The sequence below is a fragment of the Coloeus monedula genome (assembly GCF_965178545.1).
Source record: "Coloeus monedula genome assembly, chromosome: W".
In the NCBI taxonomy this organism is placed as follows: domain Eukaryota; kingdom Metazoa; phylum Chordata; class Aves; order Passeriformes; family Corvidae; genus Coloeus; species Coloeus monedula.
This window is the reverse complement of record NC_138821.1, coordinates 32,024,345-32,037,671: the sequence shown is the minus strand read 5'-3', so window position 1 is coordinate 32,037,671 and position 13,327 is coordinate 32,024,345. Positions and strand designations below refer to the sequence as shown.

Here is a 13,327-nt window from a genome sequence, read left to right as displayed (position 1 = left end):
CTGTGCTGAGATAGGCAGATGCTGAAGCAGCTGTAATTTCATGAGAAGTTTGGACAGGGAGAGATGGAAGCGATGAGGACTTTTGCTCCAAATGGGAAAGGAGAAAACCTCAGTTCCTAGAGATGCTCCCAGAGATAGTCCTAGAGATGAAGATGAGGAGGACCCTTTGCTCCCAGGGAAGGAGAAGGGCCTCTGTTCTTAGAGATGAAATGCTCCCAGAGATGGGTGAAGAGAACTTTTATTTCTGAATGGCTCAACCTTAAAATTTTACCCCAGTAATTTCAAGAGTGGACCCTTGAAAGCAGTTGTGGGAAAAGCTGCAAATCATGGGAAGGGACTCGCATGCGAGCAGAGAACCAACCCGGACGGCTGTCTCGTTGTGATAATGTGTTCATAGCATGGGCAAGAGAGACTCCTCTTCCTAAATGGACTGAACAAGGTTATTATGGAAGTGGTAAACAGACTGAACATCTCAAGGGTTGTCTTTCTACATTGTCAGTGGGAGAATGGAGAAAGGTGGGGGGGGGGAGGAGAAGCATTCTGAAGGTGTGGTATGATTTTTTTTTCTTCTTTTAGGTCTGTTAATAAACTTCTTTATATTCTTTCGAGTTTGGTGCCTGCTTTGCATTTCTCCTAATTCTTATCTCACAGAAGGTAAACAGTAATGAGTGTTTTGGACCAAACCACTACACTAAATTGGGGTTTCTGCCCAGTTACAAACCCAACCCGCTATAACTTGTTATACACATATAGATATATGATAGTAAAGAACTGTTATTCCTATTTCCCACATCTTTGCCTAAAAGCCCCTTGATTTCAAAATTATAATCTCGGAGGGAAGGGGGGTCGCATCTGCCATTCCAAGGGAGGCTCCTGCCTTCCTTAGCAGACACCTGTCTTTCAAACCAAGACAACAACATATTCAGAATCACCAATCTTATTAGCTGCTTCTTATGTAAAAATCCTTAAAGCTAACACTGCTGCACACACTTCAACCTGTTGAGTGGAACCACCTGGTTGAGTTATTGCATACATCCATTCATGATCTTGCCACCTGTTTGATTTATTGTATATTCCCATTAATGATCTTCTTGCCATGTAATGACTGCCTTCACTGCATGTCCTAATCTGTCAATAAAAAACATTACGTGCACCAGAAATAGGGCTACAGCATACAATAGTTTGTTAGTGTTAAGGGCAAGTAAACAACATTTCCGCAACATTTTATCTGAAGATAAAGAGAAAGAAAATCTGTTCCACAAAATCTGCCAATGCTGTATGAAAAATATCTGAATTTTCCCAAGAGACAGTGGCTTGGTACACGGAAAAACACAAATTACAACTTCCAGTCTATGATATTTGAAAGGGACATTATCAACTATAGGCTAAATTACTTTATCTGGACAACAAATTTATTGACTAAGCACTGGAAAAAGCAAATTTCAGTTTCAATTTGTGCACATGGCTACTTTAAGCACAGGACCCTCTGTAGGCACTAGTACCTTTAAGTGTGAGTAACTTGCATAGCAACAAGGAAACAACATTAATTGCTGGAGGAAAAAAGTTAGTGGAAGTTAACAGCCAGAGAGTTCTGAGTTCACTTCTTCTCCAATGACTAGATTTAAAGTTGACAGTGCCCCTTTAAAAGTTTCAGATACAACAGAATGTAACTCATTTTGACTCCATCATTACAAGAAAGCTATTGATAGGCTGTCACACAATAATTAAACATCAATGAACAATATGCAAGCGGACAACTCATTTGAAAATGAAATGGCAGCAACATGGATTTACTGGAGAAATTATAAAAGTGTGGCCAATACATCGTGATTTTACCTTAGTTTTGAGAATAGCTCATGGTAGCTATAAACATTATTGGAAATGTCTGTTCACGGTCAGTACCTTTCTGGTGTAAGCATAAGTTTGCCAGGATTTTTCAAGGTGCAGCTTTACTCAGAGAGATGACAACACTGTACATCTGGGCAAATTGCATTTAAAACCTGCCCAGTTTGCAGATGGTAATACAGCCTTTTGTGATTACCAGTACAATGGATTTGAGCTTGGAGTATTAAAGCTAATGAGATATAAATATTTAAGGACAAAACATCAAGGACCTAATTATATAATACTGCCCTGAGTTCTGCACATGTAACTCTGTTAGGTCAGTGGGTGTATAAGACTGACCCATGTATATAAACAAAGTCATGGTTTCAGCTGATTCTAAAGGAGTGTGCTACTGTTTACTCCACTTGTGGTCCATCACTGTACTTGAACTGTTTTGATATCAAGTCCAATTTCAAAGTGGTAAGGAAGAACAATTACACTTGAATCACTGAACAGCTGTACCTGTTTGAAATGCAGTCACATGTGTCTTCATGGTGAAATATTCACATTTAAATTATTTTATTAAAGCTGTAGGGTAAAAAGCAAGCGAGTTGGTATAGCTGGCACAATTCTGTCTGCTTTTGCAGTGGAGATTTGTGAGCTAATTATATCTAATTCTCGAATAGCTTCTGCAGATAATGCTCAGGGTTTGCCTTCAAATGAGCAAAGAAATGCTGTGATGGATGAGTGGCTAAACCTAGCATTGGCTTTTCCCAGTTAATTGCTCCCAGTAACTCTTGTAAATCATTCAATGTTTTGACATCAGGCTTTAAAGTTAATTGCTGTGGTTGCACATTTTGTTCAGTTAATATCCACCCTAAATATTTCCAAGGAGGGATCTACTGATGTTTCTAAAGGGCCACCTGCAACCTATGCTGAGTAGGATTAAGATGTTGAATAGTATCTTGCAAATATGAATCATCTTGTCCACAAACTGAAATATTACCCACATAGTGATAAATGATGCTCTGAGGGTATTGGGTTTGCAAATATGTTTTCAGGTATACAATTTTCTAATTTCATGGTAACATCTAACAGCATTACAACTAAGCAAAAAATCAGTATTAATTCAGTCCAATCAGACTTTAAAATCAAAATTCTTGAAAAGGCAGTATACATCTTATATGACAAGTTTTACTAATCATGCAATAAATCAGCATTTCTTTTGCAAAGTTTAAACCTCGCTACACAGTGTTAAAGTAAGGAATTATATAATGCTATCTGCAGGCACAAATACACTACATCCACACAGCTAACCTTAAATTTCTCTAATAAGCAGTCATGTCAAAATCTACCGAAAATACAAAGTTAGTTTTAACAAAAGCAAAAAATGTACATGTGATTCAGTAAAACCTATTTTCTAAAATGAATAGTTTGCATTCATAAAGACACTAAGGTTGGGACAAATTAAGTATTTCCTAGAAGCTCAAAATGAGACAAAATTTTCTAACTATGAAATGGCATGCAAATATACTGATTTGTTGTTATTTCTCTGTCACTTAAAAAATGTCACATACAGAAAACTTTTTCACCTTTGACACAAAAGCTGCTTCTGTAAATTTTAATATTATGCCCTTCAGACCCTCATGACCAGCGCAACAAGTAAACAGCTTTCAGAAAGCTTAACAATACCTAAATTTGCCAATTTTCCTTTACAAAAAGTATATACAAGTTTACAAATCCAGGGCAGGGGCATTACAGTTATATTAACATCAACTCTAACTGAATTCAAAAGATACTTACATTCTGTGAAGACTCTATGGCTGCTGCTGTCTCCAGGTGCCCTGCCAGGGCCCTGGAAGGAGCTACTGCAGCCATGGGGGAATTGGGGGGGGGGGGGGGGGTGCACAGAGAGCTGTGGAGCAGGGAAGCCATGGAGCTGCTGGAGCCGCCCTGACCCACCAGGCAGCCCCCGGGATGAGGGGTCTGGTGAGGGTACATAAGGTGCAAACATTTAATCGCTAAATACCTGAAAATACCTGATGGGGAGCATTGGAGGTTGTACATACTGAGGGGGTACGTTAGGCTGATAATTGACAGGCATGACCAAAAACATGGGAATATCTTCCCTTTTTAGGGCTTCTTCCCTGCATTTCCCTATTAATGTTGGAAGTTAATGAGATTGCAGCAGTAAATCAGGTAAACGAATCATAGGGGGAGGAGGATAAGAATTAGCTAATACTTTAACCGTGGTGGGAAATGCAGCAGCCGAATTTTTTACAGGAGTTAAAGGAGGATAAAGATCAGGCTTTTTTCTCGGGATTGGTAGGACCAGGATCAAAAGGATCACCAGATCCCTGAGAGTAATCATTTCCCAATTCAGCGGGCACTTCTGTATAAACATTGCTAACACTTTAAGCAGTCTCCAAATTAAAAATATCTGTGACAGGGCGCTCACAAACTTGCTCAGCAGGCTGCAAAGTTTTTAAAGCAGTATACACAGTTTACTATGTAACTAACATATCATCAGTGATTGGTCGCCCTTGATTTTTCTGTGCCTCTAACTCAGCTTCTACTTTTTCCCACACTTTAGCATTATAGGAACCATGGGGGGGGGGAACACATTAGAATTACTATTCAGCCATATTAATAAAGCAGCTAACTTAACTGTCAGGGTTTTGAATCCCTGTTCTTTTAAAATTCTATGCAAAATTTCTAAATAAAGCTTATGTGTTGGGGTTCATCCCCCCTGCCATGTGGTCCTGGGAGAGGGGCCCCAGAGTAGAAGCAGGGCCTACGAGGTTTCCCTACTCCCTGGTCAACCTCGTTCCCCATTGGTTGCTTTGTGTTCCCCTGCCTGGGAAGGACCCTCTGGTCCCATGATTGCCACAATTCTTGGGCAAGTCGCCAACCAGGTGGCTGGAAAAATAAACATCTCTGAAAATATCTACCAAGAATCAGTCCTTATATTCTTTTCCACGGGCCTCATTGTCTGATACACGTTGCAGGAATCCCCACTGCAACACTTATGCTCGTGAGACGAAGACTCACCCATAGTTCCACGTTCGCAGTCTCACCTGTCCAGCGGGTAGAGACAAAGATCAGGGATCCTCTGCCACACAACACAGTTTGAACGTGGCGTCGCTACTGGAGATTCACTGTTTCTGTCCCTTCATTATTTGTGTCCCTTGTTTGGACACCATTTTGTAGTGATTGGAAAAAACACAGACCCTGTTCTAAGTCAACAGAATTGCTTTATTAAGCACACATGAGTATTTATAGGATTCTTGTTTACAGGTCATAGAATCAAAGCTATGCAGCCACTAAGTAGGAGACTAACCAATCATACAAAGAAATGGCAAAGGAGATGTTTCTTGCTCGTTTATCTTGGACACTCTCACACATCCCACACAGCCTCCATGGCCCAGTGTTCTTGGCCACTTAATTGAAACATTCTCAGGCAGGTATTTAAGGCTGCAGATGATCTTTGGTATGCACTTTCTCATGGGAAAAAGGTTCTTGTTAAGGTTGACCAGGAGCAGCCGCTACTACAGGAAGAAAAAGGGAACCTGATGTGGAACTGCTGCCATTTTGTTCCTTTTTCCTGGGGGAGTGTCTCAGTTTTGAGACAAGTTTAGGAGAAGAACACTTTGGAATGAGTGTTTCCTCTAACAAAAAAAGTGGTTCCAACAATCCCTTTCTGCCAATGAGAAAATGAATACTAGTGGACGAAAGTGAAAAAAACCAATTGTTTATTGACAAAGTGCCCACACACCACAGGAAAAAAAGAATAAATGCTAGATATTGAATTGTCAGAATCTTACCCCAAATGCCAGGGAAAGAAAAAACCGTCTGGACACGTGGCTTCTGTCCCAGGGAGAAAAAAAAGCAAGGTTCACACAGCAGCTCGGAAAGAAAACAGATGTGAACCTGGTGAATCTCTTATGTTTCAGAGCAGGTGAAGCTGGTGGATTTAGGGTCCTTTCTTTCATTGGGTCAGCTTTTTCCAAGGTCTGGCCGAGATGGGGCAGCCCTGCGGCTCCCCCACCGATCCTGGCCAATCGTCTCCTGTCGATTGTCTGATCTCAGGCCAAAACAAGGCCAAACGGTTCAAGAAAAAAACAAAAGCTTCCGAAGGATTGCAGTCTCCAAGGCCAGGGAAAGGAGAAAAAAACCTTCTTGCCTAAGCTAACAAAAAGCAAGCTAGCTAAGCAACAAAGTAACCGCTGGTCCACACTGCACCAAGCATGCCTGGAGATAAGGCTTTTGAAAAAATCCCTCATGAGAGCCCCAAGGCTTCCCCACTCCCCTGGACCCACCTTAAAGCTACAGCAACCATTTGTGGGCATAGAGCAGGCAATTAGGGAATAAAGTATCGTCTTAAAATCACCCCAAGACAGGTAGCAAATCAGCAAGCAGAGCAGTGGGCATGGCATGGCGCAACACGGGTGGTCTGGCTTGGAGGGCTTGACCATTGTTTTTAATTGTTTCAGGCTTGGGGGAGGAGCGTGGGTGCAGATGATTTGTCTGCTATTCTTTTTCATTGTCTCGGACTCGGGGGGGGGGAAAGATGCCGGCTGCAGTGGCATCTGCTATTTTCTCCTTTGTCTTGGAAAACCATGTGGTGCTGGCTGCCATAACATCGGGTTGGTCAGACTTCTGTAAGCATTTTTTGCATGTAATCACCCTATTTATATACTGTTGTTCTTAGTATTGTTGCTGTTACTGTTTTTTTTCCTTATCTTGTTATCAAATGTCTGAAATATCGGAATAAGACTCTCCAACACTAACATTGTGTTAAAGACGGCATCATTTATTCAGGCCTGAGGTGCATGAAGGAGATTCTAACCTAATGTGGACACATGATTCTACAAGAGGGTTACGTATATACAGTTGCTACATGCATAGCACAATTAACCCATTACCATAAATCCAACCCCAAGTTCCCAGATTCAGTCCTTTGTTTAGTCTATCACTGCATTATTGGGCCAGATGTCTTCTTCTTATCTTCCAACTGTTGAATCGCGCCGAAACCAGGCCAGGAGACACTTCAGAGACAGAGAAGTGGGTATTTGCTTTATTCGGCGTGCCGGGTGTGTGGGGATCGGTCCTCCAAACACACACACCGGTGCTCCCTACAACACAGTATTATGGGTTAAATTATGAATATTCATCACATTCCTTGGGACAGGCGTGGTTATACAAATTATTTCTTGGAAGTCATTAATATCATTAGCATACGGGTCACGCATGCGCTGTGTCCTGGTGGTCGCACTGAGGAAGGCTCCTCTTCTTCCTTGGGGGTCTTTCTGATGAAGACCAGTAGTCTTCCTCACAGTGCACTTTTCACCTTTCTCCCTGGGCATGCGTAGTCCTTTGAGGAATAATTCAGCAGTCTCTGAGAGAATCCTTGTCCCCCCTATCTTGACAAGATTAGGGTGAATTCAGCTTCTTAGGTTTTGTAATTAACATCTTCTGTCTGAACTAACATTTGCTGTCTCCAAATAGTTAACTTGTGCTTACATGACTTAGTTATTGACTGCCCTTTCCTCACTGTCCTTGCTGAAAGCATCTTTTGCAGGCCTTGTTCCTCTGCTAAAAGTTTACAGGCACAGTAAAAATTGAATTAACCCTTTTGGTATCAATGCCCCCCTTTGAAATGTCTCAATTTCTTCAAGGTCATTCCATAGGTTTCAATTTGATTTCTATCTAGAGCTGTATGCATTCTCTCAGCATCACGACTGATTATTCTATGAACACAGCTAACACCAAGACTGGTAATTACTACAATAATTGCTACAATAATTACTACAATTATGAAGGTTTCCAGCATTCCAGCCAGCCATCCTCTCAAGGACCATTCCCCTATTCCTTGGAGAATTTTGTTAAGCCAGTTAGTATCAGAGGCCTTTTGAATAGCCTTGCTATCTTCAGCAACTTGTTACATTCTGTCAAGTTATCTCTGGAGTTCTGTTACATTTGGGATGTGTACACAACAGTGTTCTCTATCCAGTTTTAATTACCCACCAATCCCTTGTTCTTTGGCCAGCAATAAATCTAAGGCCAGTCTGTTTTATAATGTGAATTTAATATTTGCCTGTATTTGCGTATTCATAATTTGAAATCCCCTTTCTGTGGCCTCACATAGTTTCCTTACCTGCCAAGTCAGATTATCTAACAAAATCCTATTTTCTAGAGCCATGATTCTGGGTAAGAGAAAACTCTATAGAGTCCATTCAAACTGTGTAGAAGCTGAAGGCCCTGTCCATTCATCCTCAGTATCTCATTTTGCCTTATTGAAGAACTGGGCCTTTATGGGGCTTTTTGGACATAGGGTTAATAACCCTAAAGTAACTTGCCTGGTGGTCAATTCAAATGTGAGTAGTCCAATATCTGTTGGGGTCTCCTTCCCCTGCCATGTAGCCCTGGGAGAAGGGCCCTGAGGGGACAGAGACGGGGTTTCCTAGCCCCTGGTCAGCCTCGTTCCTGATTGGTTGTTTGGTGTTTCACTGCGCGGGCGAGGACCCTCGGTCCTGGATTGAGAGAGTTCCTCGGCAGAGCCCCGGACACGTGGCTGGAGAAATAAACATCTCTGAAACATCTATCAAGAATCTATATATATTTCTTTTCCATGGGACTCCTGGTTTGATAGATGTGTTGCAGTATCCGCACTGTAACAAATATCCATCTGAAGTAGCCCAAGCACTGTAACTTGGGGAAGGAACTTCCAGAGATTTAACACAATCTAAAAGTTTGTTTTTACAATTCAGAACTGATTTGTCCATCCTGCTTATGATGCTGGACTTTTTATGGTTTTGTTTTTCTCCACACCACCATTTACTTACTTAGATTATACATGGGTGTGATTCCCCAATCTAGACACCATCCCACCTCCCCCAAGTATTTCCATTGTCTTGCCAAGGGCTTTCTCCAGGTATGCTTGCTTCAGAGAGTTTGACACTCTGGGAAGTTTGAAACATTTTGGGTGTGATTTTTAGTAACACATAAATCTAACAATTTGGCTGCTTGGGCTCCTGAAGCGGCTAAAGTGAAATCCTAAAAATTGTTGGTTGAGACTATGGGATCCTCTTGGGTACTCCTCACCTTTTTCCTTTCCAAATATAATTCTATTATCTCTTGGCCTCCAAGCTATTGGATCTTCAAGGAGGCCATCTCCCTGTTGCCTACATTTCTTTCTCATCCAAATAGTGGGTGATGTTTGCCTTTGATATTGCCTTAGTTAGATTATCATAATGAATTACAATTGACAGATCTATAGGGATAATTCCCCAGGGAATGGGTTCCCCTGCTGAACTGGGGATAGGGAGGCAAGCTGTAATGCTGGACAGATGGTGCATTTTGCCAAACCCTCGGATTAATGTAAATATCAATTTTTCTCCCATACTCCCACCTAAAGGAAAAAAGATTCCCATAAACATTAATTTATACAGTTCACTTCTTGTTCATAGATGTCTTTTAAATTTTTCATTGTAGGGGTCCAGTGTTTTTCACTGTTCACTCAGAGTCTAGAGCTTTCTTAATTCTGGTGCAATGAATCCAGGAGTTGTCCTTTCACTTTCATTTCCGTTCTTGTAGTCAACAGAACCAGATAAGGTCCTTTCCACTGCTCCTGTGTTATGGATCGAGTGAGAGCTTTAGACAAGCCCTGCCTTCGGCTCAGATTTTTGGCAGCAGCTCTACTCAGGTGAACTGCACCTAAATCACTCTGGCTTGCAAGTTCTCAAGGATGACCAATGAGGTCTATTATAAAATGAATTATTTATTGAATAGACATGAGGTAACAGACAAAAGGCCTCAAACAGTTACTTACTTCACAGAATAAAACAAAAGAACTACTAGTAGATAACATAAAACAGTGCACGACATTAAGGTACCTATATTGCAGGTAGCAAAGAAATAGTATACATTAGGAGTCAATGTAACTTACCACCAAATTGATGATGGGGTACACACAATCCTTTCACTGAACCCTTGAGAGAGTAACCACAAAGCGGCATCCCAGCTTTGGGAAAAAGAATCCACACATTTCCAAGGAATGTGCAAAAGACTTCTGCTTTGTGAAAATATGGCGTAGCTTTTATAGTTTGTAAAGTGAAGTGTCTGTCAGAAATTCCAGCTTATCTCCGCATGATCTTGTTTTCAAGGCAAGATGTTTATTGTCAGCTGGGAATGTCACCTCCATGGCATCAAAATAACTCACTACGAGACAAGCTGTCCTGTTTATTTCACCAATTAGCAAATTCATGTGAGGGGGAAGATGCCCTGAGTTATTGCACCAGGTGATAGGCAACAGATAGGCCCTCCTAGGGCAGAGGGCAACGTCCTGCCACATTCCACACCTTGGCTGCAGACACTTTACCTCATGGAGTGATAGCACAGGTATATCTTGCCTCCATGCTATAAAAGCATCCACTTCATATGTACACACCATGGCTGAGTGTTTTGATACACATTGATCTCCTAAGCCTTACTATTTCTTTAAAAAGGTGTTAAATGTGTTATTGATATTGATAAGAAGCATCTGGTGTTGCTTCAGTTTATGTATTTCATGTATTAGATTATGTAACACACATTATATATATATAAAATGATTACTGATAAAGAAATTATAACGACCAGATATAACATTAAATTCAGAGTGTTCGTGGTAGTTGCGGACAATCCAATAAGTCACTTTACTTGTTTTGTTACCAGTCTGTGTAGATCAGGATGTTCCCCTCCCCTTGAGTCTTAAAATCATAGAAAGATGAGATGCAAATCAGGAACAAAGAAAAGTTTGTGGAGGTAGTTTCTTGGTTGCAATGATTGGAGGAGTTCAATAGGTGGTTAGGGACTCTTTTCACTTCCATTTATACTTCTTAGTCCAGTGTTCTTCAGTGAGGCTCAGCATTTCACATATTCTTGCTCATGTTAAATGTTAGACAATTCTACAATAACCTAAACAAATATACATGTACTATATAATAGTCTGGTTGTCTGTTATGAATGGAGAGGGGAGTTTTAAATAAGTTTCTGCTTCTGCCCAGGCCTCTGGCAGTAGACAGTAGCTTTACTGAGGTGGCCAGCACCCCAAAACCCACTCTTGTTCACAGATTCTTTATAATGGCCGATTAGGTCTATTACAAAATGAATTATTTATTAATAGACACAATTTATCAGACATAAGACTAACAGATTACTTACTACACAGGATAAGCAAAGAAACACTACTAGTAGATAAACAATACAGTGCGAGTGAGGTACCTAATATTACAACTAGCGAAGAAATAGTATAGATTAGGAGTCAATGTATGTTACCATCTAATTGCTGATGGGGAATACATATGGTCCTTTCTCTCAGTTTCCAGAAAAGTATCTATGAAAATGCGTCCAAGCTTCATAGGAAAAGTCTTGCATGTTTCCAGAGAGTGTGTAGGAGACTTCTATCTCCGTGAAAATTTGTGTAGCTTTATAGTGTAAAGCAGTGTCTTTTAGTCAATGATATCTCACTCTCCAGACAAGATGTTTATTCTTAGTTGGAGAGCTCACCTCCCTTGGCGCCAGAGACAACCCCCTGTCTGGCATCTGTCCGGCCTGGGTTATCTCATCCATATACACCTGTTGCAGTAATCCCTGCTGCAACAAATGCATGTTGCAGTATACACCTGCTGTCTGTGGCGGGGGGGGGGGGGGGGGGGGGGAGGGCGTCCTGGCACATTGTCTCAGGGGAATTAAAGGTTTAATGAAACTGAATTGTTAATACTTACTCAGCATATTACTCCAGTTGGGAATTTTATGCCTTACTCTGAGGCGGTAGGAAGAGGTATACAAAACTGATTCTATAATCATATGAAAATTTAAGTTACATTTAGGGACTAATCTTTTCTACCCACTGTGACAACCAGAGTAAAGACACGAGCATTCTAAAGCAATACTTGCAGAAAACTACAAAACATTTACAAATATTAATCAAAGCAATTAAAACTATCTAATCATTTAGTACCTTAATTATACTAATTAGGATTTTTAATACTATGTAAGCAAACTTAAGTAGAATAGTCCATCCTTCTGAGACCCTTTTAGAAAAAATGGTTATTGTCAGCTTTACACATCTTGTTAGATCTAATTTTGCAAATTTGGAATAGAATCCATGTACCAGCTATTAATGTCAGAACTACAGTAATTACGCCAATCAGTTTTCTCACTGTCACATTTAAATTTGGAATCCATGAGGTTAACCAATCAAATAAATCTTCCCCTTGATTTTTTTTGTATTTCATGTAATATTCCAGCATTCTTTCTAATTTCTTCTAGATCAGTTTGTATTCTCAGAGTCTGATCTATGTATACACAGTAATCGGTGTTGATAACTGTGTACACACTACCTTTGGATGCCAAAAGCAAATCCAAAGCAATTTGATTTTGTTTAATTACCTTTGAGAAGCTGGTAATTTCTTGTTGCAAGGCACTGATTGTATCGGCAGGCTTTGTTGATTTATGGAAATTTGGGCTGTCTTTCCTTACAGAAGGAGCATCACTCCAGCTGGAGGAAGACTTTTAGAAAATATTTTTGGTGTGGAAGTCTTATTGTCTGAGTACTTTCATGAAATGAATGGGAGACTGAGAACAAATCCAGCAGTTGCTGCAGTTTGTTATCAATGTCACAGCTTGCATTAGCTTTAGGTGTGAGCAGCCATGCTACAGTACTGAAAACATTAACCTGTAAACATAAAATGTAAACCATACAATAATTGCCATTTTAGAGTTTCTGATTCTGTTGCAGGTTTAGCTACAGCAGATTTATTAGTTACTGTGCTGCCCACTTTGGTTCCTCTGTGTCCATAGCTGGTTTTATTTGCTTATAGGAGTCCAGGAGTCTCTGTCAGTAGCTTTCACAGCTGTGCAGGTAGTGAATAGTCCTTTCCACTGCTGTTTGATCAGCTCCTTGTCTCACATATGGATACACACCTAGTCTTTTGTCTAGTAAGAATATACTTAACCATCCAAGGTTATTAGAAACTAAAAAAACAGAACTTGTGAACCATGCACCAAATTGATACCAGTGTTGTGGTGGATCAATTTTTATCTTTCTGATTTTTGTCAGCTGATCCACCTTGTTGTTCTAGTAAGTTTGTAAAGCTTGGTCATTTGCATGAGCTTTGACCCATCCTATGTGGATTTGTTGGGACTGCGCTTGCAACAACAACCATTCCCAATCTTCCTTTTGCCTAGCCTCTATTCCATTCACATGCCAATTTAACACTTCCCACTGACACAACCAGTGTGGCACTAGTCCAGACTGCATAACAATCAACATACACCATGCTTGCTTTCTCCTTAACTGCCAGAAATGCAGCTTTCAACTCTTCCACCTGTGCACTTCCTATTCCTACTACTTCCACTCCCGTTTTAATGTTAAGAGCAACAGCTCTATACTTCCATTTACCATCAATGTGTTTAGCTGGGACATCAGTGAACCAGACATCTCCAACTTCAGTTTGAA

The 13,327-nt window shown here is 40.6% G+C and overlaps 1 protein-coding gene across 2 annotated transcripts in view; it reads left to right on the top strand.

Moving 5' to 3' along the window:
* The window catches only part of LOC309584563 (ceramide transfer protein-like), a 251,789-nt gene that overhangs the window by 66,666 nt on the left and 171,796 nt on the right, over window positions 1-13,327 (top strand). The gene's annotated exons all lie outside the window — the stretch shown is intronic.